The sequence below is a fragment of the Rhipicephalus microplus genome, unplaced genomic scaffold (assembly GCF_043290135.1).
Source record: "Rhipicephalus microplus isolate Deutch F79 unplaced genomic scaffold, USDA_Rmic scaffold_71, whole genome shotgun sequence".
NCBI classification, from domain to species: Eukaryota; Metazoa; Arthropoda; class Arachnida; order Ixodida; family Ixodidae; genus Rhipicephalus; species Rhipicephalus microplus.
The window spans coordinates 436,700-462,118 of NW_027464644.1; the positions used below are offsets into that span (position 1 = coordinate 436,700).

A 25,419-nucleotide genomic window follows, 5' to 3' on the forward strand; every position below is an offset into this window, starting at 1 on the left:
GTGAGAGGGGAGAACGACAGTCTCCGTGGCGCTATTGCCTAGCGCGTTCGGCCGTTAACCGAAAAGCTGGAGGTTCGAGCCCACCCGGTGGTGGTACGGCGCTTTTGTTTCTTTGGGCTGATAGCTCTGAAGAAATGTTCTGACGGTGGTGAGAGTAGAGCGCGACTTTCTCCGTGGCGCATTTGGCTAGCGCGATCGGCTGTTAACCGAAAGGTTGGAGGTTCGAGCCCACCCGGTGGTGGTGCGGCGCTTTTTTCTTCTTTGCGCTGATAGCTTTGAAGAAATGTTCTGACGGGGGTGAGAGTGCATCAAAAATGTCTCCGTGAAGCAATTGGCTAGCGCGTTCGGCTGTCAACCGAAAGGTTGGAGGTTCGAGCCCACCCGGTGGTGGTGCGGCGCTTTTTTTTCTTTGGGCTCATAGATTTGAAGATATGTTCCGACGGTGGTAAGAGTGAAGCATGACTGTCTCCGTGGTGCAATTGGCTAGCGCGATCGGCTGTTAACAGAAAGGTTGGAGGTTAGAGCCCACCCGGGAGTGGTGCGGCGCTTTTTTTTCTTTGGGCTTATAGCTTTGAAGATATGTTTGATGGTGGTGAGAGTGATGCAGGAATGTCTCCGTGGCGCAATTGGCTAGCGCGATTGGCTGTTAACCGAAAGGTTGGAGGTTTGAGCCCACCAGGGGACGGTGTGTCGCTTTTTTCTTTGCGCTGATAGCTTTGAAGATATTTTCTAATGGTGGTGAGAGGGGAGAACGACAGTCTCCGTGGCGCTATTGCCTAGCGCGTTCGGCCGTTAACCGAAAAACTGGAGGTTCGAGCCCACCTGGTGGTGGTGCGGCACTTTTGTTTCTTTGGGCTGATAGCTCTGAAGAAATGTTCTGACGGTGGTGAGAGTAGAGCACGACTTTCTCCGTGGCGCAATTGGCTAGCGCGATCAGCTGTTAACCGAAAGGTTGGAGGTTCGAGCCCACCCGGTGGTGGTGCGGCGCTTTTTTCTTCTTTGCGCTGATAGCTTTGAAGAAATGTTCTGACGGGGGTGAGAGTGCAGCAAAAATGTCTCCGTGAAGCAATTGGCTAGCGCGTTCGGCTGTTAACCGAAAGTTTGGAGATTCGAGCCCTCCCGGTAGATGTGTGTTGCTTTTTTTTGCGCTGATGGCTTTGGAGAAATGTTCTGATGGTGGTGAGAGTGCAGCACGAACTTCCAATCACAGGTAATTTTATTAGGTTCCTTCCGTTCAAAAAGAGTCTGACTGATAATACTCCTTACGACTTGTTTATGTTGTTGGGACTGTATTCATTATGGAAAAGTCGCATGATTGATAGACATGCCGAGCCACCATGGTCGACTAGGTCTGTCTTCCGAGAAGCAGCTGCTCAAGTGCGCAGTGTTGTCGACACTTTTGACCCTGTTCCGGAGTCACTTCTCGTTCTTGACGCTTTTGCGTGTTTTCCGGACTTCTGGTGAAGTATGCTCTTTGTACATTACTGTTGATAATTTCATTCATTTAAGAAAAAAAAAAGTCTCCGTGGCGCAATATTCTAGCGCGATCGGCTGTTAATCGAAACGTTGGAGGTTCGAGCCCTCCCGGGAGTGGTGTGTCGCTTTTTTTTTCTTTGAGCTGATAGCTTTCAAGAAATGTTCTGACGGTGGTGAGAGTGGAGCACGACTGTCTCCGTGGCGCAATTGGCTAGCGCGTTCGTATGGTAATCGAAAGGTTGGAGGTTCCAGCCCTTCCGTGAGCAGTGTGTCGCTTTTTTTATTGCGCTCATAGCTTTGGAGAAATGTACAGACGGTGGTGAGAGCACTGCACTACTGTCTTCGTGGCACATTTGGCTAGCGCGTTCGACTGTTAACCGAAAGGCTTGAGGTTCGAGCCCTCCCAGGAGCGGTGTGTCGCTTTTGTCTTCTTGGCGCTGAAAGCTTTGGAGAAATGTTCTGACGGTGGTGAAAGTGGAGCACGACTATCTCCGTTGCGCCATTGGTTAGCGCGATGGGCTGTTAACCGTAAGGTTGGAGGTTCGAGCCCACCCGGTGGTGGTGCGGCGCTTTTTTTCCTTTGGGCTAATAGCTCTGAAGAAATGTTCTGACGGTGTTGAGAGTGGAGCACGACTGTCTCCGTGGCGCAATTGGCTAGCGCGATCGGCTGTTAACTGAAAGGTTGGAGGTTCGAGCCCTCCCGAGAGTGGTTTGTTGCTTTTTTTCTTTGGGCTGATAGCTTTGAAGCTATGTTCTGATGGTGGTGAGAGTGGAGCAGGACTGTCTCCGAGGCGCAATTGACTAGAGCGATCAGCTGTAAACCAAAAGATTGCAGGTTCGAGCCCACCCGGTGGTGGTGCGGCGCTTTTTTTTCTTTGGGCTCATAGCTTTGAAGATATGTTCTGATGATGGTGAGAGTGGAGCAGGACTGTCTCCGTGGCGCAATTGGCTAGCGCGATCGGCTGTTAACCGAAAGGTTGGAGTTTCGAGCCCGCCCGTGGACGGTGTGTCGCTTTTTTTGCTTTGCGCTGATGGCGTTGAAGATATGTTCTGATGGTGGTGAGAGTGAAGCACGACTGTCTCCGTGGCGCAATTGGCTAGCGCGATCGGCTGTTAACCGAAAGTTTGGAGGTTCGAGCCCACCCGGGGGTGGTGCGGCGCTTTTTTTTTCTTTGGGCTGATAGTCTGAAGAAATGTTCTGATGGTGGTGAGAGTGGAGCACGACTGTCTCCGTGGCGCAATCGGCTAGCGTGATCGGCTGTTAACCGAAAGTTTGGAGGTTCTAGCCCACCCGGTGGTGGTGCGGCGCTTTTTTTCTTTGGGCTGATCGTCTGAAGAACTGTTCAGACGGTGGTGAGAGAGGAGCACGACTGTCTCCGTGGCGCTATTGGCTAGCGCGATGGGCTGTTAACCGAAAGGTTGGAGGTTCGAGCCCACCCGGTAGTGGTGCGGTGCTTTTTTTCCTTTGGGCTGATAGCTCTGAAGAAATGTTCTGACGGTGGTGAGAGTGGACCAGGACTGTCTCCGTGGCGCAATTGGCTAGCGCGATCGGCTGTTAACCGAAAGGTTGGAGTTTCGAGCCCACCCGTGGACGGTGTGTCGCTTTTTTTTTGCTTTGCGCTGATGGCGTTGAAGATATGTTCTGACGGTGGTAAGAGTGAAGCACGACTGTCTCCGTGGCGCTATTGGCTAGCGCGATGGGCTGTTAACCGAAAGGTTGGAGGTTCGAGCCCACCCGGTGGTGTTGCGGCGCTTTTTTTCCTTTTGGCTGATACCTCTGAAGAAATGTTCTGACGGTCGTGAGAGTGGAGCACGACTGTCTCCGTGGCGCAATTGGCTAGCGCGATCGGCTGTTAACCGAAAGGTTGGAGGTTCGAGCCCGCCCGTGGACGGTGTGTCGCTTTTTTTGCTTTGCGCTGATGGCGTTGAAGATATGTTCTGATGGTGGTGAGAGTGAAGCACGACTGTCTCCGTGGCGCAATTGGCTAGCGCGATCGGCTGTTAACCGAAAGTTTGGAGGTTCGAGCCCACCCGGGGGTGGTGCGGCGCTTTTTTTTTCTTTGGGCTGATAGTCTGAAGAAATGTTCTGATGGTGGTGAGAGTGGAGCACGACTGTCTCCGTGGCGCAATCGGCTAGCGTGATCGGCTGTTAACCGAATGGTTGGAGGTTCGAGCCCACCCGGTGGTGCGGCGCTTTTTCTTCTTTGGGCTGATAGCTCTGAAGAAATGTCCGGCGGTGGTGAGAGTGGAGCACGACTGTCTCCGTGGCGCAATTGGCTAGCGCGATTGGCTGTTAACCGAAAGTTTGGAGGTTCTAGCCCACCCGGTGGTGGTGCGGCGCTTTTTTTCTTTGGGCTGATCGTCTGAAGAACTGTTCTGACGGTGGTGAGAGAGGAGCACGACTGTCTCCGTGGCGCTATTGGCTAGCGCGATGGGCTGTTAACCGAAAGGTTGGAGGTTCGAGCCCACCCGGTAGTGGTGCGGTGCTTTTTTTCCTTTGGGCTGATAGCTCTGAAGAAATGTTCTGACGGTGGTGAGAGTGGACCAGGACTGTCTCCGTGGCGCAATTGGCTAGCGCGATCGGCTGTTAACCGAAAGGTTGGAGTTTCGAGCCCACCCGTGGACGGTGTGTCGCTTTTTTTTTGCTTTGCGCTGATGGCGTTGAAGATATGTTCTGACGGTGGTAAGAGTGAGTGAGTGAGTGAGTATGAACTTTATTAAGGTCCTGAGAGGAAAGAAAGCGGTGCCGAAAGCCCCGCCATCAATCCGGCGGCTCCACCCAGGTCGGGACCGGTAGACAGAGTCTCTCGGCGACGGCCCGGGCCCTCTGGACAGCCTTGAGCTGGGCGATGAGCTCTGTGCTTCGAAGGGCGGAGTCCCAGGAGGACTGGTCAGAAAATTCTGTACCCACGTTGGCAGGGCACAACCAGAGCATGTGGTCGAAATTGTTATACTCGTTTCCACAGTGTGGACATGCAGTGGAAAAGTCCGGATTAATCCTGCTTAGTGTCGTTGGTGTGATGTATGTACGTGTCTGCAATTGTCTGTAAGTGATTGCTTGTGCTCTGTTCAGATCTCTGTGAGGAGGAGGAAAAGTTCGACGTTCTAATCTATGATGTGAGGTGAGTTCGTGATATGATACAAGTGGGTCTTTGTAATCGAGGTTCCTGCAGGCTGCATTTAAGCGAGGGGGCGAACCACTGACGCGGAAAGTGAGCTCTCGCGCCAGTGTGTGTGCCCGCTCGTTTGGGTTGCCAGCAAAGCCGGAAATGTTTCCCATGTGGGCTGGGAACCATGCGATGTGTGTAGACCGAAAGTTTTCCTCCTTCGTCTCGTGGTTGAAAAGCCTGTTAACGACCGCAGCTGCCTTCGAAGAGACTAGGGCCGCCGAAAAAGTTCTTATAGCTGTTCTAGAGTCCGAGTAAATGACAGAGGCTTCAGTGCAGCTTCGAAGGGCTAGCGCAATGGCCATTTCCTCTGCTTCGTGGGTGAAGTTGGTAACTACCGTGGCTGCGTTGACGAGCGAGCCGTGGGCGTCCACCACAGAGACTGCATAGGCACCTCGATTCCAATATTTTGCGGCATCAACGAAGAGGACCTGCGTATCGTTGCACATGATCTTGGCGAGTATTGCCTTGGCTCTCGCTTTTCTTCGTCCTTCATTGTGGGTTGGGTGTATGTTTCTGGGAATCGGGTCAACTGTTATCGCTTTCATGGCTTGTGTGCAAAGTTGGGACTTTTCTGGCGGCATGAAGAAAGGCTGAAGACCGGCTTCAAACAATATCTCGTTGCCCGCCTTTGAGAGTGAGAGCCGACTAATCTGTGCATGCCGCTGTGCCTCAAAGAGTTCGGTAGCTGTATTATGCAGGCCCAATTGTAAGAGTCGTTCCGTACTAGTGTTGCGAGGGAGGCTCAGGACCCTTTTCAATCCTGTTCGAATTAATGTATCAATTTTGTTGAGCTCTGTCTTCTTCCAGTTGAGGAAGGGGGCGGCGTAAGTCACGTGGTTGATGAGAAAGGCGTGAAATGCTTTCATGAGGTTGTCTTCTTTCAGACCAGCCCTTCTACTGTTGACCCTTGATAATACCCTGGTGAAGTTGAAGACACTTTTCTCTATACGTTTGAGGGCCTCCGCGTTGTCACCGCTGTAAGCACCAACTACCATGCCCAGGACCTTGATTGTGTTACATATTGGGATACTACCTCCGTCCTTGGTGTGTAGGTGAACGGGGAGGGAGCTAAGGAGCTGTCCCTTTCTGGGGCCGTGTTTACATAGAAGGAGCTCTGATTTGCTCGTAGATAGCTTCAGCCCCGTATTTTGTAGGAAAGCTTGTGTGGTGTCTAGGGCATGTTGTAGGTTCTGCTCCAGGGAGCCTAGTGGGCCACTTGTGGACCAGATGGTAATGTCATCTGCGTAAATCACGTGTCCTACCCCATGAACTTTCGAGAGTCGGTTCGCCAGATCGTGCATTGCGATGTTGAAAAGAAGTGGCGAAAGCACTGACCCTTGGGGGGTGCCGACGTTTCCCAGCTTGTGCTTACGGCTTCTGATTTGTCCGATGTTTATGGTAGCCGTACGGTCCGCCAAAAACGATCTGACATAGTTGTGAAATTTTTCTCCGAGATGTAAACTGGAGATTTCGTTGAGGATATGTTCGTGCCTGACCGTATCGAAGGCCTTCGTTATGTCGAGCGCCAGGATGCCCTTTACGTCCCGTGATTTATTGTCTATCACAGCACTCCTGATAAGGAGCATGGCATCTTGTGTTGATAGTGATTTTCGGAATCCTATGAGATTGTGGCGAAAAAGGCTCTTTGCTTCGATGTGCTCTGCAATTCTATTGTGAATGACATGTTCGGCGACCTTTCCGAGGCACGAAGTAAGGGATATTGGTCTCAAGTTCTCGGCATGGAGCGGTTTTCCGGGTTTGGGGATGAGAATTATATTGGCAGTTCGCCATTCATCCGGTACGCGGCCCGCCGTCCATACCTCGTTTATTTTCTTTGTAATGATTTGTATGGCTTGGTTATCTAAGTTTCTGAGAAGTTTGTTAGTTAATCCGTCTGGACCAGGGGCCGAGCGGCCGTTAAGGCCATGAAGGGCGTGCACAATCTCTGAGACCTCGAATGGACGATCCAGTGAGCGTTGAGGTGTCCCCTTGTACTCGCATGCCGGGTCGTCCCAGGGGACTGATTTGCTTTCTGTCGGCAGGTATATGTCTGCCAGGGTGTTAGCAAAGTCCTGAGGACTAGTGCCTTCAATCGTGTGCAGGTGGACGAGTCTGTCGAGCATTATTCGAGCATTGCTCTTGGTCGGTTTGTTGCTGTCGGCGAATAGGTTTTTGAGGAGGCTCCACTTGCTTCCCCGTCTCATTTTACCATCCGCCTCATTACAAACCTCATCCCATTGTTGCGCACTCAGCTCTCTGGAATGTTCTTCGATTTTTTTGGTTATTTCCCTTAGTTTAGATCGCAGCCTCCTGTTTAGCTTCTGCTTTTCCCATCGTCGTCTTAGCGCATTCTTCGCCTCCAGGAGGTGTGCGAGTCTGGAGTCCATGACTGGAACCTCCAGGTCCAAGGTTATTTCTTTAGTGGCTTTTGCCACCGTACTTTTCAGATTTTCCAGAAGCTCTTCAAAGGTTTCCCCTTGGCTGTCCTCGCTACCCCTTATTCTTCGGAAAAGGTCCCAGTCGACGTATCTGTACGTCTTAGGTGGAGCGGGTGTGATACGGACGTTGATTTCTAAGATGAAATGGTCGCTGCCTAGGTCCTCTTGCAGATTGTCCCATGACCCTTCCGCGTTTCCGAGGAACGTCAGGTCGGGGGTGGTGTCTCGCTGAACAGAATTGCCTCTGCGTGTCGGAAACCTTGAGTCCGTGATTAACTTCAAGTTGAGGTTGTTTGCACACTCCGCAAGGTTAAGACCTTTCCTGTCATTGGTACTGTAGCCCCAAACGTTGTTGTGCGCATTGAAGTCGCCGGCAACGATCAACGGCCGGTCCTTGGCTTGCGACACCGCCGATGACAGGAGTTTGGTAAAGTTCCTGAGTCGGTCGGTCGGAGAACTGTATACGTTCAGTATGTAAAGGTGAGCTTTAAGAGTTCGACTCGGAATGATTTCTGTTATCATGGATTCCAGGCCTTTCTTGTATGTCGGGGTGTCCCTTTCCATAAAGCTGATGTCCTTACGGATGAGGGTGGCAATGCCCCTGGCTTGTTTGAAGTCGGGGTCCAGGGTTGGCCTGGAAACCCTGTACCCCGAAAAGGACATGTTTTGAATGTACTTTTCCGCCCCGCACTCCTGTAAAATGATGACATGTGGTTTTTCTTTACATGATCGTACTAATTGCGTTAGGTTAGCTTTCTTTTTGTTGAATGAATTACAGTTCCATTGCCAGATCTTGAAAAATTGTGGTGTGCTATCCATGGTGCTGACTTGGCATGACCCCCTGTGTGTTCGCTTCACCTATTGGACCTGGTGGCTGAGGGGATGTCGGCAGCGCAGGTTGGGGTCCCTGGGAAGACATGGACCCCGGGTCCGGCGTGGGAATTCTTCTCGTGGCTCTGGGTTGAGCAATTGGTCTTTCCAGACGATCGAGTCTACCGCAAATTTGTATGAGTGCCTCTTTAATGTCGGCAATTGCTGATTGGAATTTACTGAACTTACTCTTCGTCTTGCGGTGCTTTTTGGCTTTGTTGTCACTAGCTAAGGCGTTAGAAGGAGCTTCGCTGACGTCGGACATAAAGTCGTCTACGTCTGATGTGTCGTCATCTGTCTCGGTGTTTACGGCTCTGCGTTTATTTGGGCTACATGATGCGACCACAGATCCTGATGATTGAGGGATGGGTGGCGGTGTGTCTTTTAGGATACGTCCTTCTAGCCTGGCGAGAGTTGCCTTCAGTTCAGCTAGTTCCTGTTTGAGTGCTTTGTTTTCCCGTTCTAATGTGTGTATTCGTGGATCTGCCACATGCTCTGGCTGTACCTTACCTTGCTTTGAAGTTGTCGGTGTTGTCGGTGCAGAGCCGCTGTCGCGAACCATGTCGGCCCAGGTCATTTTCTTGCCAGGACATCTCGACCAGGATCGGCCCCTGGAGCAAGAGCGCCCGCTGGATTGAGAGTGCGCTGTGGAACGGGAGCGCCGTCTGGAACGGGTGCGCCGTCTGGAACGGGAGCGTCCTCTGGAACGGGAGCGTCCTCTGGAACGGGAACGCCCTCTGGAGCTGGAGCGCCGCTTGGGAGTGGAACCATCTGCCATCTCCGGTTGCATGTCCGCGAGGTCGTTAACCTCGTCAGCGTTGGCTTCTTTCTCGGAGCGGTGGCGTCTTAGTCTTCGGCGTCGTCGCACGACATATGGGATGTGGTATCTTTTGCTGCAGCAACGGTCACCTGTTGGGTGATCACCTTCACAGAGCTTGCATTTCGGAGTGCAACGGTGGGCTTCTGCAGCATCGTTTGAGAGTGCGTCTCCGCAGTTGTGGCATTTACTTTTCTCTGCCTTGCTCTGGTGGCATACGTCGGCCCGGTGCCCGACTCGGCCGCAGGCGTGACAAACATCGACTTGGCGTTTGTAAAGGGAACACGGCACTAAGGCCGTTCCGCACATGACGTTTTTGGGAACTCGAAGCCCATCAAAGAGTATCACAACAACGTGCGTGTTTTTGATTCTCTTGACTTCAATGGCGGTCGGGTTTCGTTGGTTGACAATCATGCCTCTGAGGGTGTGCTCTTCTATCGAGGGGTCAACATTCCTGATGACGCCTTTACAAGTGTTTTCCGGGGCGGCTAAGTAGGCAGAAACATCAAATGCGCCGACTTTCGTGTGAAGTTTCTGAATTCCAGCGTATGCGACTGCGTTGGATCTGACCGGAGTCGAAATAACAAGAATATTCTGTACCTTGTTGGGGCAGACTGTATCTTCCGATGCTTCTTGGTCAGTGAGCCCAGCTGCCATAGTCAGAGCTCTCGACAGCAGTACCATGTCCGTCTTCGAAACGTCAAGCCCTCCGCGGGGCCGTACAATGACCTTTATCTGGTCTCTCGGCAGCCGAGGGAGTCGCGAAGCGGCTACAACCTTCTGCACTGTTGAGAGGGAGCGAGCGTTGAAACCATGCTTCTTTGCTGTGTTTGCCGTAGACTTTGCAGCGGTAGCAGACGCTGCGTTCCTTGCCGGATCTCGTTTCCGCCGGGCGCCAAGGGCGGTGGTCCACCCCGCTCCGTCGAAATCTTCCGGAGTGATATCCATGCCTTCAACTGTCACCATCTCGGGCATCCTCGCTGCCTAGTCAGGTGCGGCAGGGGCCTGACGAGGCCCGGCGCTGCCTCGAAGTGAACCCTAGCTCCGTGCTCGTAGCCGAGTGGTTAGTCCTAGAGACGCGTCCCTCGCTTCGCACACTTGAAGTTCAAAAACTCGCCGAAAAGTTCACTCACCCCAACGAGAACGATGTCGTGAGATAGCTTGCACAAAACTGGTTTAGGAAAGTCCAATGGATCGGTGGAGAACACAAGAAAGATGTCCGAAAACATTTAAAGAAGCGGGAGCAGACGCGGCCACGTCTGCACTCCCGGACGCCACCTAACGGACCTGGTAAGAGTGAAGCACGACTGTCTCCGTGGCGCAATTGGCTAGCGCGATCGGCTGTTAACAGAAAGGTTGGAGGTTAGAGCCCACCCGGGGGTGGTGCGGCGCTTTTTTTTTCTTTGGGCTCATAGCTTTGAAGTTTTGTTTGATGGTGATGAAAGTGGTGCAGGACTGTCTCCGTGGCGCAATTGGCTAGCGCGAATGGCTGTTAACCGAAAGGTTGGAGGTTTGAGCCCACCAGGGGACGGTGTGTCGCTTTTTTCTTTGCGCTGATAGCTTTGAAGATATGTTCTGATGGTGGTGAGAGGGGAGAACGACTGTCTCCGTGGCTGTCGCAATTGGCTGGCGCGATCGGCTGTTGACCGAGAGGTTGGATGTTCGAGCCCACCCGGGGGTGGTGCGGCGTTTCTTTTTCTTTGGGCTGATAGCTCTGAAGAAATGTTCTGACAGTGGTGAGAGTGGAGCACGACTGCCTCCGTGGCCCAATTGGCTAGCGCGATTGGCTGTTAACCAAAAGGTTGGAGGTTCCAGCCCACCCGGTGGTGGTGCGGCGCTTTTTTTTCTTTGGGCTGATAGTCTGAAGAAATGTTCTGACGGTGGTGAGAGAGGAGCACGACTGTCTCCGTGGCGCTATTGGCTAGCGCGATGGGCTGTTAACCGAAAGGTTGGAGGTTCGAGCCCACCCGGTGGTGTTGCGGCGCTTTTTTTCCTTTGGGCTGATACCTCTGAAGAAATGTTCTGACGGTCGTGAGAGTGGAGCACGACTGTCTCCGTGGCGCAATTGGCTAGCGCGATCGGCTGTTAACCGAAAGGTTGGAGGTTCGAGCCCGCCCGGGGGGGTGCGGCGCTTTTTTTTCTTTGGGCTGATAACTTTGAAGTTATTTTCTGATGGTGGTGAGAGTGGAGCACGACTGTCTCCGTGGCGCGATTGGCTAGCGCGTTCAGCCGTTAACCGAAAGGCTGGAGGTTCGAGCCCACCCGGTGGTGGTGTGGCGCTTTTTTTTCTTTGGGCTGATAGCTCTGAAGAAATGTTCTGACGGTGGTGAGAGCGAAGCGCGACTGTCTCTGTGGCGCAATTGGCTAGCGCGATCGGCTGTTAACCAAGAGGTTGGAGGTTCGAGCCCACCCGGTGGTGGTGCGGCGTTTCTTTTTCTTTGGGCTGATAGCTCTGAAGAAATGTTCTGACAGTGGTGAGAGTGGAGCACGACTGCCTCCGTGGCCCAATTGGCTAGCGTGATCGGCTGTTAGCCGAAAGTTTGGAGGTTCGAGCCCACCCGGTGGTGGTGCGGCGCTTTTTCTTCTTCGAGCTGATAGCTCTGAAGAAATGTTCTGACGGTGGTGAGAGTGGAGCACGACTGTCTTCGAGGCGCAATTGGCTAGCGCGTTCGGCTGTTAACCTAAAGGTTGGAGGTTCGAGCCCACCAGGTGGTTGTGTGGCGCTTTTTTTTTCTTTGGGCTTATAGTCTGAAGAAATGTTCTGACGGTGGTGAGAGTGGAGCACGACTGTCTCCGTGGCGCAACTGGCTAGCGCGATCGGCTGTTAACCGAAAAGTTGGAGGTTCGATCCCTACCGGGAGTGGTGTGTTGCTTTTTTCTTTGCGCTGATAGCTTTGAAGATATGTACTGATGGTGGGGATATTGGAGCATGACTGTCTCCGTGGCGCTATTGGCTAGCGCAATCGGCTGTTAACCGAAAGGTTGGAGGTTCGAGCTCGCCCGGTGGTGGTGCGGCGCTTTTTTTCCTTTGGCTTGACAGCTCCGAGGAAATGTTCTGACGGTGGTGAGAGTGGAGCACGACTGTCTCCGTAGCGCAATGGCCTAGCGCATCCGGCTGTTAACCGAAAGTTTGGAGGTTCGAGCCCACCCGGTGGTGGTGCGGCGCTTTTTTTTCTTTGGGCTGATAGCTCTGAAGAAATATCCTGACGGAGGTGGGAGTGCTGCACTACTGTCTCTGTGGCGCAACTGGCTAGCGCGATCGGCTGTTAACCGAAAGGTTGTAGTTTCGAGCCTTCCCGGGAGTGGTGTGTTGCCCTTTTCTTTGCGCTGATACCTTTAGAGATATGTTCTGATGGTGGTAACAGTGAAGCACGACTGTCTCCGTGGCGCAATTGGCTAGCGCGATCGGCTGTTAACCGAAAGGCTGGAGGTTCGTGCCCACCCGGTGGAGGTGCGGCGCTTTTTTTTCTTTGGGCTGATAGCTCTGAAGAAATGTTCTGACGGAGGTGGGAGTGCTGCACTATACTGTCTCCGTGGCCTAATCGCCTAGCGCGATCGGCTGTTAACCGAATAGTTGGAATTTCGAGCCCTCCCGAGAGTGGTGTGTTGCTTTTTTCTTTGCGCTGATAGCTTTGAAGATATGTTCTGATGGTGGTGAGAGTGAAGCACGACTATCTCCGTGGCGCAATTGGCTAGCGCGTTCGGCCGTTAACCGAAAGTCTGGAGGTTCGAGCCCACCCGGTGGTGGTGTGTTTCTTTTTTCTTTGCGCCGATAGCTTTGAAGATATGTTCTGATGGTGGTGAGAGCGGAGCACGACTGCCTCCGTGGCGCAATTGGCTAGCACGTTCGGCTGTTAACCAAAACATTCCAGGTTTGAGCCCTCCCGGGAGTGGTGTGTTGCTTTTTCTTTGCGCTGATAGCTTTGAAGATAGGTACTGATGGTGGTGAGAGTGGCGCACGACTGTCTCCGTGGCGCAATTGGCTAGCGCGATGGGCTGTTAACCGAAAGGTTGGAGTGTCGAGCCCACCTGGTGGTGGAGCGGCGCTTTTTTTTTCTTTGGGCTGATAGCTCTGAAGAAATGTTCTGACGGTGGTGAGAGTGGAGCACGACTATCTCCGTGGTGCAATTGACTAGCGCGATCGGCTGTTAACTGAAAGGTTGGAGGTTCGAGCCCTCCCGGGAGTGGTTTGTTGCTTTTTTTTCTTTGGGCTCAAAGCTTTGAAGATATGTTCTGATGGTGGAGAGAGTGGAGCAGGACTGTCTCCGTGGCGCAATTGGCTAGCGCGATCAGCTGTTAACAAAAAAGGTTGGAGGTTCGAGCCCACCCGGTGGTGGTTCGGCGCTTTTTTTTTCTTTGGGCTCATAGCTCTGAAGATATGTTCTGATGGTGGTGAGAGTGGAGCAGGACTGTCTCCGGGGCGCAATTGGCTAGCGCGATCGGCTGTTAACCGAAAGGTTGGAGGTTCGAGCCCACCCGCTGGTGGTGCGGCGCTTCTTTTTCTTTGGGCTGATAGCTTTGAAGATATGTTCTCATGGTGGTGAGAGTGGAGCACGACTGTCTCCGTGGCGCAATGGCCTAGCGCATCCGGCTGTTAACCGAAAGTTTGGAGGTTCGAGCCCACCCGGTGGTGGTGCGGCGCTTTTTTTTCTTTGTGCTGATAGCTTTGGAGAAATGTTCTGACGTTGGTGAGATTGGAGCACGACTGTCTTCGTGGCGCAATTGGCTACCACGTTCGGCTGTTAACCGAAAATTTGGAGGTTCGAGCCCTCCCGGGAGTGGTGTGTTGCTTTTTCTTTGCGCTGATAGCTTTGAAGATATGTTCTGATGGTGGTGGGAGTGGAGCACGAATATCTCCGTGGCGCAATCGGCTAGCGTGATCGGCTGTTAACCGAAAGGTTGGAGGTTCGAGTCCACCCGGTGGTGGTGCGGCGCTTTTTTTCTTTGGGCTGATAGTCGGAAGAAATGTTCTGACGGTGTTGAGAGAGGAGCACGACTGTCTCCGTGGCGCTATTGGCTAGAGCGATGGGCTGTTAACCGAAAGGTTGGAGGTTCGAGCCCACCCGGTGGTGGTGCGGTGCTTTTTTTCCTTTGGCCTGATAGCTCTGAAGAAATGTTCTGACGGTGGTGAGAGTGGAGCACGACTGTCTCTGTGGCGCAATTGGCTAGCGCAATCGGCTGTTAACTGAAAGGTTGGAGGTTCGAGCCCTCCCGGGAGTGGTTTGTTGCTTTTTTTCTTTGGGCTGATAGCTTTGAAGATATCTTCTCATGGTGGTGAGAGTGGAGCAGGATTGTCTCCGTGGCGCAATTGGCTAGCGCGATCAGCTGTTAACCAAAAGGTTGGAGGTTCGAGCCCACCTGGTGGTGGTGCGGCGCTTTTTTTTCTTTGGGCTCATAGATTTGAAAATATGTTCTGACGGTGGTAAGAGTGAAGCATGACTGTCTCCGTGGTGCAATTGGCTAGCGCGATCGGCTGTTAACAGAAAGGTTGGAGGTAAGAGCCCACCCGGGGGTGGTGCGGCGCTTTTTTTTCTTTGGGCTTATAGCTTTGAAGATATGTTTGATGGTGTTGAGAGTGGTGCAGAAATGTCTCCGCAGCGCAATTGGCTAGCGCGATTGGCTGCTAACCGAAAGGTTGGAGGTTTCAGCCGACCAGGGGACGGTGTGTCGCATTTTTCTTTGCGCTGATAGCTTTGAAGATATGTTCTAATGGTGGTGAGAGGGGAGAACGACAGTCTCCGTGGCGCTATTGCCTAGCGCGTTCGGCCGTTAACCGAAAAGCTGGAGGTTCGAGCCCACCCGGTGGTGGTACGGCGCTTTTGTTTCTTTGGGCTGATAGCTCTGAAGAAATGTTCTGACGGTGGTGAGAGTAGAGCGCGACTTTCTCCGTGGCGCATTTGGCTAGCGCGATCGGCTGTTAACCGAAAGGTTGGAGGTTCGAGCCCACCCGGTGGTGGTGCGGCGCTTTTTTCTTCTTTGCGCTGATAGCTTTGAAGAAATGTTCTGACGGGGGTGAGAGTGCATCAAAAATGTCTCCGTGAAGCAATTGGCTAGCGCGTTCGGCTGTCAACCGAAAGGTTGGAGGTTCGAGCCCACCCGGTGGTGGTGCGGCGCTTTTTTTTCTTTGGGCTCATAGATTTGAAGATATGTTCCGACGGTGGTAAGAGTGAAGCATGACTGTCTCCGTGGTGCAATTGGCTAGCGCGATCGGCTGTTAACAGAAAGGTTGGAGGTTAGAGCCCACCCGGGAGTGGTGCGGCGCTTTTTTTTCTTTGGGCTTATAGCTTTGAAGATATGTTTGATGGTGGTGAGAGTGATGCAGGAATGTCTCCGTGGCGCAATTGGCTAGCGCGATTGGCTGTTAACCGAAAGGTTGGAGGTTTGAGCCCACCAGGGGACGGTGTGTCGCTTTTTTCTTTGCGCTGATAGCTTTGAAGATATTTTCTAATGGTGGTGAGAGGGGAGAACGACAGTCTCCGTGGCGCTATTGCCTAGCGCGTTCGGCCGTTAACCGAAAAACTGGAGGTTCGAGCCCACCTGGTGGTGGTGCGGCACTTTTGTTTCTTTGGGCTGATAGCTCTGAAGAAATGTTCTGACGGTGGTGAGAGTAGAGCACGACTTTCTCCGTGGCGCAATTGGCTAGCGCGATCAGCTGTTAACCGAAAGGTTGGAGGTTCGAGCCCACCCGGTGGTGGTGCGGCACTTTTTTCTTCTTTGCGCTGATAGCTTTGAAGAAATGTTCTGACGGGGGTGAGAGTGCAGCAAAAATGTCTCCGTGAAGCAATTGGCTAGCGCGTTCGGCTGTTAACCGAAAGTTTGGAGATTCGAGCCCTCCCGGTAGATGTGTGTTGCGTTTTTTTGCGCTGATGGCTTTGGAGAAATGTTCTGATGGTGGTGAGAGTGCAGCACGAACTTCCAATCACAGGTAATGTTATTAGGTTCCTTCCGTTCAAAAAGAGTCTGACTGATAATACTCCTTACGACTTGTTTATGTTGTTGGGACTGTATTCATTATGGAAAAGTCGCATGATTGATAGACATGCCGAGCCACCATGGTCGACTAGGTCTGTCTTCCGAGAAGCAGCTGCTCAAGTGCGCAGTGTTGTCGACACTTTTGACCCTGTTCCGGAGTCACTTCTCGTTCTTGACGCTTTTGCGTGTTTTCCGGACTTCTGGTGAAGTATGCTCTTTGTACATTACTGTTGATAATTTCATTCATTTAAGAAAAAAAAAGTCTCCGTGGCGCAATATTCTAGCGCGATCGGCTGTTAATCGAAACGTTGGAGGTTCGAGCCCTCCCGGGAGTGGTGTGTCGCTTTTTTTTCTTTGAGCTGATAGCTTTCAAGAAATGTTCTGACGGTGGTGAGAGTGGAGCACGACTGTCTCCGTGGCGCAATTGGCTAGCGCGTTCGTATGGTAATCGAAAGGTTGGAGGTTCCAGCCCTTTCGTGAGCAGTGTGTCGCTTTTTTTATTGCGCTCATAGCTTTGGAGAAATGTACAGACGGTGGTGAGAGCACTGCACTACTGTCCGTGGCACATTTGGCTAGCGCGTTCGACTGTTAACCGAAAGGCTGGAGGTTCGAGCCCTCCCAGGAGCGGTGTGTCGCTTTTTTCTTCTTGGCGCTGAAAGCTTTGGAGAAATGTTCTGACGGTGGTGAAAGTGGAGCACGACTATCTCCGTTGCGCCATTGGTTAGCGCGATGGGCTGTTAACCGTAAGGTTGGAGGTTCGAGCCCACCCGGTGGTGGTGCGGCGCTTTTTTTCCTTTGGGCTAATAGCTCTGAAGAAATGTTCTGACGGTGTTGAGAGTGGAGCACGACTGTCTCCGTGGCGCAATTGGCTAGCGCGATCGGCTGTTAACTGAAAGGTTGGAGTTTCGAGCCCACCCGTGGACGGTGTGTCGCTTTTTTTTTGCTTTGCGCTGATGGCGTTGAAGATATGTTCTGACGGTGGTAAGAGTGAAGCACGACTGTCTCCGTGGCGCAATTGGCTAGCGCGATCGGCTGTTAACAGAAAGGTTGGAGGTTAGAGCCCACCCGGGGGTGGTGCGGCGCTTTTTTTTTCTTTGGGCTCATAGCTTTGAAGTTTTGTTTGATGGTGATGAAAGTGGTGCAGGACTGTCTCCGTGGCGCAATTGGCTAGCGCGAATGGCTGTTAACCGAAAGGTTGGAGGTTTGAGCCCACCAGGGGACGGTGTGTCGCTTTTTTCTTTGCGCTGATAGCTTTGAAGATATGTTCTGATGGTGGTGAGAGGGGAGAACGACTGTCTCCGTGGCTGTCGCAATTGGCTGGCGCGATCGGCTGTTGACCGAGAGGTTGGATGTTCGAGCCCACCCGGGGGTGGTGCGGCGTTTCTTTTTCTTTGGGCTGATAGCTCTGAAGAAATGTTCTGACAGTGGTGAGAGTGGAGCACGACTGCCTCCGTGGCCCAATTGGCTAGCGCGATTGGCTGTTAACCAAAAGGTTGGAGGTTCCAGCCCACCCGGTGGTGGTGCGGCGCTTTTTTTTCTTTGGGCTGATAGTCTGAAGAAATGTTCTGACGGTGGTGAGAGAGGAGCACGACTGTCTCCGTGGCGCTATTGGCTAGCGCGATGGGCTGTTAACCGAAAGGTTGGAGGTTCGAGCCCACCCGGTGGTGTTGCGGCGCTTTTTCTCCTTTGGGCTGATACCTCTGAAGAAATGTTCTGACGGTCGTGAGAGTGGAGCACGACTGTCTCCGTGGCGCAATTGGCTAGCGCGATCGGCTGTTAACCGAAAGGATGGAGGTTCGAGCCCGCCCGGGGGGGTGCGGCGCTTTTTTTTCTTTGGGCTGATAACTTTGAAGTTATTTTCTGATGGTGGTGAGAGTGGAGCACGACTGTCTCCGTGGCGCGATTGGCTAGCGCGTTCAGCCGTTAACCGAAAGGCTGGAGGTTCGAGCCCACCCGGTGGTGGTGTGGCGCTTTTTTTTCTTTGGGCTGATAGCTCTGAAGAAATGTTCTGACGGTGGTGAGAGCGAAGCGCGACTGTCTCTGTGGCGCAATTGGCTAGCGCGATCGGCTGTTAACCAAGAGGTTGGAGGTTCGAGCCCACCCGGTGGTGGTGCGGCGTTTCTTTTTCTTTGGGCTGATAGCTCTGAAGAAATGTTCTGACAGTGGTGAGAGTGGAGCACGACTGCCTCCGTGGCCCAATTGGCTAGCGCGATCGGCTGTTAGCCGAAAGTTTGGAGGTTCGAGCCCACCCGGTGGTGGTGCGGCGCTTTTTCTTCTTCGAGCTGATAGCTCTGAAGAAATGTTCTGACGGTGGTGAGAGTGGAGCACGACTGTCTTCGAGGCGCAATTGGCTAGCGCGTTCGGCTGTTAACCTAAAGGTTGGAGGTTCGAGCCCACCAGGTGGTTGTGTGGCGCTTTTTTTTCTTTGGGCTTATAGTCTGAAGAAATGTTCTGACGGTGGTGAGAGTGGAGCACGACTGTCTCCGTGGCGCAACTGGCTAGCGCGATCGGCTGTTAACCGAAAAGTTGGAGGTTCGATCCCTACCGGGAGTGGTGTGTTGCTTTTTTCTTTGCGCTGATAGCTTTGAAGATATGTTCTGATGGTGGGGATATTGGAGCATGACTGTCTCCGTGGCGCTATTGGCTAGCGCAATCGGCTGTTAACCGAAAGGTTGGAGGTTCGAGCTCGCCCGGTGGTGGTGCGGCGCTTTTTTTCCTTTGGCTTGACAGCTCCGAGGAAATGTTCTGACGGTGGTGAGAGTGGAGCACGACTGTCTCCGTAGCGCAATGGCCTAGCGCATCCGGCTGTTAACCGAAAGTTTGGAGGTTCGAGCCCACCCGGTGGTGGTGCGGCGCTTTTTTTTCTTTGGGCTGATAGCTCTGAAGAAATATCCTGACGGAGGTGGGAGTGCTGCACTACTGTCTCTGTGGCGCAACTGGCTAGCGCGATCGGCTGTTAACCGAAAGGTTGTAGTTTCGAGCCTTCCCGGGAGTGGTGTGTTGCCCTTTTCTTTGCGCTGATACCTTTAGAGATATGTTCTGATGGTGGTAACAGTGAAGCACGACTGTCTCCGTGGCGCAATTGGCTAGCGCGATCGGCTGTTAACCGAAAGGCTGGAGGTTCGTGCCCACCCGGTGGAGGTGCGGCGCTTTTTTTTCTTTGGGCTGATAGCTCTGAAGAAATGTTCTGACGGAGGTGGGAGTGCTGCACTATACTGTCTCCGTGGCCTAATCGCCTAGCGCGATCGGCTGTTAACCGAATAGTTGGAATTTCGAGCCCTCCCGAGAGTGGTGTGTTGCTTTTTTCTTTGCGCTGATAGCTTTGAAGATATGTTCTGATGGTGGTGAGAGTGAAGCACGACTGTCTCCGTGGCGCAATTGGCTAGCGCGTTCGGCCGTTAACCGAAAGTCTGGAGGTTCGAGCCCACCCGGTGGTGGTGTGTTTCTTTTTTCTTTGCGCCGATAGCTTTGAAGATATGTTCTGATGGTGGTGAGAGCGGAGAACGACTGTCTCCGTGGCGCAATTGGCTAGCACGTTCGGCTGTTAACCAAAACATTCCAGGTTTGAGCCCTCCCGGGAGTGGTGTGTTGCTTTTTCTTTGCGCTGATAGCTTTGAAGATAGGTACTGATGGTGGTGAGAGTAGCGCACGACTGTCTCCGTGGCGCAATTGGCTAGCGCGATGGGCTGTTAACCGAAAGGTTGGAGTGTCGAGCCCACCTGGTGGTGGAGCGGCGCTTTTTTTTTTCTTTGGGCTGATAGCTCTGAAGAAATGTTCTGACGGTGGTGAGAGTGGAGCACGACTATCTCCGTGGTGCAATTGGCTAGCGCGATCGGCTGTTAACTGAAAGGTTGGAGGTTCGAGCCCTCCCGGGAGTGGTTTGTTGGTTTTTTTTTCTTTGGGCTCAAAGCTTTGAAGATATGTTCTGATGGTGGAGAGAGTGGAGCAGGACTGTCTCCGTGGCGCAATTGGCTAGCGCGATCAGCTGTTAACCAAAAGGTTGGAGGTTCGAGCCCACCCGGTGGTGGTTCGGCGCTTTTTTTTCTTTGGGCTCATAGCTCTGAAGATATGTTCTGATGGTGGTGAGAGTGGAGCAGGACTGTCTCCGGGGCGCAATTGGCTAGCGCGATCGGCTGTTAACCGAAAGGTTGGAGGTTCGAGCCCACCCGCTGGTGGTGCGGCGCTTCTTTTTCTTTGGGCTGATAGCTTTGAAGATATGTTCTCATGGTGGTGAGAGTGGAGCACGACTGTCTCCGTGGCGCAATGGCCTAGCGCATCCGGCTGTTAACCGAAAGTTTGGAGGTTCGAGCCCACCCGGTGGTGGTGCGGCGCTTTTTTTTCTTTGGGCTGATAGCTCTGAAGAAATATCCTGACGGAGGTGGGAGTGCTGCACTACTGTCTCTGTGGCACAATTGGCTAGCGCGATCGGCTGTTAACCGAAAGGTTGTAGTTTCGAGCCTTCCCGGGAGTGGTGTGTTGCTCTTTTCTTTGCGCTGATAGCTTTGGAGATATGTTCTGATGGTGGTAAGAGTGGAGCACGGCTGTCTCCGTGGCGCAATTGGCTAGCGCGATCGGCTGTTAACCGAAAGGCTGGAGGTTCGAGCCCACCCGGAGGAGGTGCGGCGCTTTTTTTCTTTGGGCTGATAGCTCTGAAGAAATGTTCTGACGGAGGTGGGAGTGCTGCACTATACTGTCTCCGTGGTCTAATCGCCAAGCGCGATCGGCTGTTAACCGGAAGGTTGGAATTTCGAGCCCTCCCGGGAGTGGTGTGTTGCTTTTTTCTTTGCGCTGATAGCTTTGAAGATATGTTCTGATGGTGGTGAGAGTGAAGCACGACTGTCTTCGTGGCGCAATTGGATAGCGCGATGGGCTGTTAACCGAAAGGTTGGAGGTTCGAGCCCACCTGGTGGTGGAGCGGCGCTTTTGTTTCCTTTGGGCTGATAGCTCTGAAGAAATTTTATGAAGGTGGTGAGAGTGGAGCACGACTATCTCCGTGGTGCAATTGGCTAGCGCTATCGGCAGTTAACTGAAAGGTTGGAGGTTCGAGCCCTCCCGGGAGTGGTTTGTTGCTTTTTTTTCTTTGGGCTGAAAGCTTTGAAGATATGTTCTGATGGTGGTGAGAGTGGAGCAGGACTGTCTCCGTGGCGCAATTGGCTAGCGCGATCAGCTGTTAACCAAAAGGTTGGAGGTTCGAGCCCACCCGGTGGTGGTTCGGCGCTTTTTTTTCTTTGGGCTCATAGCTCTGAAGATATGTTGTGATGGTGGTGAGAGTGGAGCAGGACTGTCTCCGGGGCGCAATTGGCTAGCGCGATCGGCTGTTAACCGAAAGGTTGGAGGTTCGAGCCCACCCGGTGGTGGTGCGGCGCTTCATTTTCTTTGCGCTGATAGCTTTGAAGATAAGTTCTCATGGTGGTGAGAGTGGAGCACGACTGTCTCCGTGGCGCAATGGCCTAGCGCATCCGGCTGTTAACCGAAAGTTTGGAGGTTCGAGCCCACCCGGTGGTGGTGCGGCGCTTTTTTTTTCTTTGGGCTGATAGCTCTGAAGAAATATCCTGACGGAGGTGGGAGTGCTGCCCTACTGTCTCCGTGGCGCAATTGGCTAACGCGATCGGCTGTTAACCGAAAGGGTGTAGTTTCGAGCCTTCCCGGGGTGGTGTGTTGCTCTTTTCTTTGCGCTGATAGCTTTGGAGATATGTTCTGATGGTGGTAAGCGTGGAGCACGATTGTCTCCGTGGCGCAATTGGCTAGCGCGATCGGCTGTTAACCGAAAGGCTGGAGGTTCGAGCCCACCCGGAGGAGGTGCGGCGCTTTTTTTTCTTTGGGCTGATAGCTCTGAAGAATTGTTCTGACGGAGGTGGGAGTGCTGCACTATACTGTCTCCGTGGCCTAATCGCCTAGCGCGATCGGCTGTTAACCGAAAGGTTGGAATTTCGAGCCCTGACGAGAGTGGTGTGTTGCTTTTTTCTTTGCGCTGATAGCTTTGAAGATATGTTCTGATGGTGGTGAGAGTGAAGCACGACTGTCTCCGTGGCGCAATTGGCTAGCGCGTTCGGCCGTTAACCGAAAGGCTGGAGGTTCGAGCCCACCCGGTGGCGGTGTGTTGCTTTTTTCTTTGCGCTGATAGCTTTGAAGATATGTTCTGATGGTGGTGAGAGTGGCGCACGACTGTCTCCGTGGCGCAATTGGCTAGCGCGATGGGCTGTTAACCGAAAGGTTGGAGGTTCGAGCCCACCTGGTGGTGGAGCGGCGCTTTCTTTTTCTTTGGGCTGATAGCTCTGAAGAAATGTTCTGACGGTGGTGAGAGTGGAGCACGACTATCTCCGTGGTGCAATTGGCTAGGGCGATCGGCTGTTAACTGAAAGGCTGGAGGTTCGAGCCCTCCCGGGAGTGGTTTGTTGCTTTTATTTCTTTGGGCTGAAAGCTTTGAAGATATGTTCTGATGGTGGTGAGAGTGGAGCAGGTCTGTCTCCGTGGCGCAATTTGCTAGCGCGATCAGCTGTTAACCAAAAGGTTGGAGGTTCGAGCCCACCCGGTGGTGATTCGGCGCTTGTTTTTCTTTGCGCTCATAGCTCTGAAGATATGTTCTGATGGTGGTGAGAGTGGAGCAGGACTGTCTCCGGGGCGCAATTGGCTAGCGCGATCGGCTGTTAACCGAAAGGTTGGAGGTTCGAGCCCACCCGGTGGTGGTGCGGCGCTTCTTTTTCTTTGGGCTGATAGCTTTGAAGATATGTTCTCATGGTGGTGAGAGTGGAGCAGGACTGTCTCCGTGGCGCAATTGGCTAGCGCGATCGGTTGTTAACCGAAACGATTGAGTTTCGAGCCCCCCTGTGGACGGTATGTCGCTTTTTTTGCTTTGCGCTGATGGCATTGAAGGTATGTTCTGATGGTGGTGAGAGTGAAGCACGACTGTCTCCGTGGCGCAATTGGCTAGCGCGATCGGCTGTTAACCGAAAGGTTGGAATTTCGAGCCCTCCCGGGAGTGGTGTGTTGCTTTTTTCGTTGCGCTGATAGCTTTGAAGATATGTTCTGATGGTGGTGAGAGTGGCGCACGACTGTCTCCGTGGCGCAATTGGCTAGGGCGTTCGGCCGTTAACCGAAAGGCTGGAGGTTCGAGCCCACCCGGTGGTGGTGTGGCGCTTTTTTTTCTTTGGGCTGATAGCTCTGAAGAAATGTTCTGACGGTGGTGAGAGCGCAGCACGACTGTCTCCGTGGCGCCATTGGCTAGCGCGACTGGCTGTTAACCGAGAGGTTGGAGGTTCGAGCCCAGCCGGTGGTGGTGCGGCGCTTTTTCTTCTTTGAGCTGATAGCTCTTAAGAAATGTTCTGACGGTGGTGAGAGTGGAGCACGACTGTCTCCGTGTTGCAATTGGCTAGCGCGTTGGGCTGTTAACCGAAAGGTTGGAAGTTCGAGCCCACCCGGTGGTGGTGCGGCGCTTTTTTTCTTTGGGCTGATAGTCTGAAGAAATGTTCTGCGGTGGTGAGAGTGAAGCACGACTGTCTCCATGGCGCAATTGGGTAGCGCGTTCGGCCGTTAACCGAAAGGCTGGAGGTTCGAGCCCTCCCGGGAGCGGTGTGTCGCTTTTTTCTTCTTGGCGCTGAAAGCTTTGGAAAAATGTTCTGACGGTGGTGAAAGTGGAGCACGACTATCTCCGTTGCGCAATTGGCTAACGCATTCGGCTGTTAACCGAAAGGTTGGAGGATCGATCCCTCCCGGGAGCAGTGTGTTGCTTTTTTCTTTGCGCTGATAGCTTTGAAGATATGTTCTGATGGTGGTGAGAGAGCAGCACGACTGTCTCCGTGGCGCAATTGGGTAGCGCGATCGGCTGTTAACCGAAAGGTTGGAGGTTCGAGCCCACCCGATGGTGGTGCGGCGCTTTTTCTTCTTTGAGCTGATAGCTCTGAAGAAATGTTCTGACGGTGGTGAGAGTGGAGCACGACTGTCTACGTGGCGAAACTGACTAGCGCGATCGGCTGTTAACCGAAAAGTTGGAGGTTCGATCCCTCCCGGGAGTGGTGTGCTGCTTTTTTCTTTGCGCTGATAGCTTTGAAGATATGTTCTGATGGTGGGGATATTGGAGCACGACTGTCTCCGTGGCGCTATTGGCTAGCGCAATCGGCTGTTAACCGAAAGGTTGGAGGTTCGAGCCCACCCGGTGGAGGTGCGGCGCTTTTTTTTCTTGGGGCTGATAGCTCTGAAGAAATGTTGTGACGGAGGTAAGAGTGCTGCACTATACTGTCTCCGTGGCGCAATCGCCTAGCGCGATCGGCTGTTAACCGAAAGGTTGGAATTTCGAGCCCTCCCGGGAGTGGTGTGTTGCTTTTTTCTTTGCGCTGATAGCTTTGAAGATATGTTCTGATGGTGGTGAGAGCGGAGCACGACTGTCTCCGTGGCGTAATTGGCTAGCACGTTCTGCTGTTAACCAAAACATTGGAGGTGTGAGCCCTCCCGGGACTGGTTTGTTGCTTTTTTCTTTGCGCTGATAGCTTTGAAGATATGTTCTAATGGTGGTGAGAGTGGCGCACGACTGTGTTCGTGGCGCAATTGGCTAGCGCGATGGGCTGTTAACCGAAAGGTTGGAGGTTCGATCCCACCTGGTGGTGGAGGGGCGCTTTTTTTTCCTTTGGGCTGATAGCTCTGAAGAAATGTTCTGACGGTGGTGAGAGTGGAGCACGACTATTTCCGTGGCGCAATTGGCTAGCGCGATCGGCTGTTAACCGAAAGGTTGGAGGTTCGAGCCCACCCGGTGGTGGTGCGGCGCTTCTTTTTCTTTGGGCTGATAGCTTTGAAGATATGTTCTCATGGTGGTGAGAGTGGAGCAGGACTGTCTCCGTGGCGCAATTGGCTAGCGCGATCGGTTGTTAACCGAAAGATTCGAGTTTCGAGCCCACCTGTGGACGGTGTGTCGCTTTTTTTTTGCTTTGCGCTGATGGCGTTGAAGGTATGTTCTTATGGTGGTGAGAGTGAAGCACGACTGTCTCCGTGGCACAATTGGCTAGCGCGATCAGCTGTTAACCGAAAGGTTGGAATTTCGAGCCCTCCCGGGAGTGGTGTGTTGCTTTTTTCTTTGCGCTGATAGCTTTGAAGATATGTTCTGATGGTGGTGAGAGTGGCGCACGACTGTCTCCGTGGCGCAATTGGCTAGCGCGTTCGGCCGTTAACCGAAAGGCTGGAGGTTCGAGCCCACCCGGTGGTGGTGTGGCGCTTTTTTTTCTTTGGGCTGATAGCTCTGAAGAAACTTTCTGACGGTGGTGAGAGTGGAGCACGACTGTCTCCGTGGCGCCATTGGCTAGCGCGACCGGCTGTTAACCGAGAGGTTGGAGGTTCGAGCCCACCCGGTGGTGGTGCGGCGTTTCTTTTTCTTTGGGCTGATAGCTCTGAAGAAATGTTCTGACAGTGGTGAGAGTGAAGCAAGACTGCCTCCGTGGCCCAATTGGCTAGCGCGATCGGCTGTGAACCGTAAGGTTGGAGGTTCGAGCCCACCCGGTGGAGGTGCGGAGCTTTTTCTTCTTTGAGCTGATAGCTCTGAAGAAATGTTCTGACGGTGGTGAGAGTGGAGCACGACTGTCTCCGTGGCGCTATTGGCTAGCGCAATCGGCTATTAACCGAAAGGTAGGAATTTCGAGCCCTCCCGGGAGTGGTGTGTTGCTTTTTTCTTTGCGCTGATAGCTTTGAAGAT

General features: G+C 53.0%; 1 non-coding gene across 1 annotated transcript; it reads left to right on the forward strand.

The window, feature by feature from the left end:
* The first annotated feature begins 23,238 nt into the window (after positions 1-23,238).
* On the forward strand, positions 23,239-23,312 carry TRNAN-GUU (transfer RNA asparagine (anticodon GUU)). Its single transcript has one exon. It is a non-coding gene; the product is annotated as a tRNA-Asn (tRNA).
* The last annotated feature ends 2,107 nt before the right edge of the window (positions 23,313-25,419 follow it).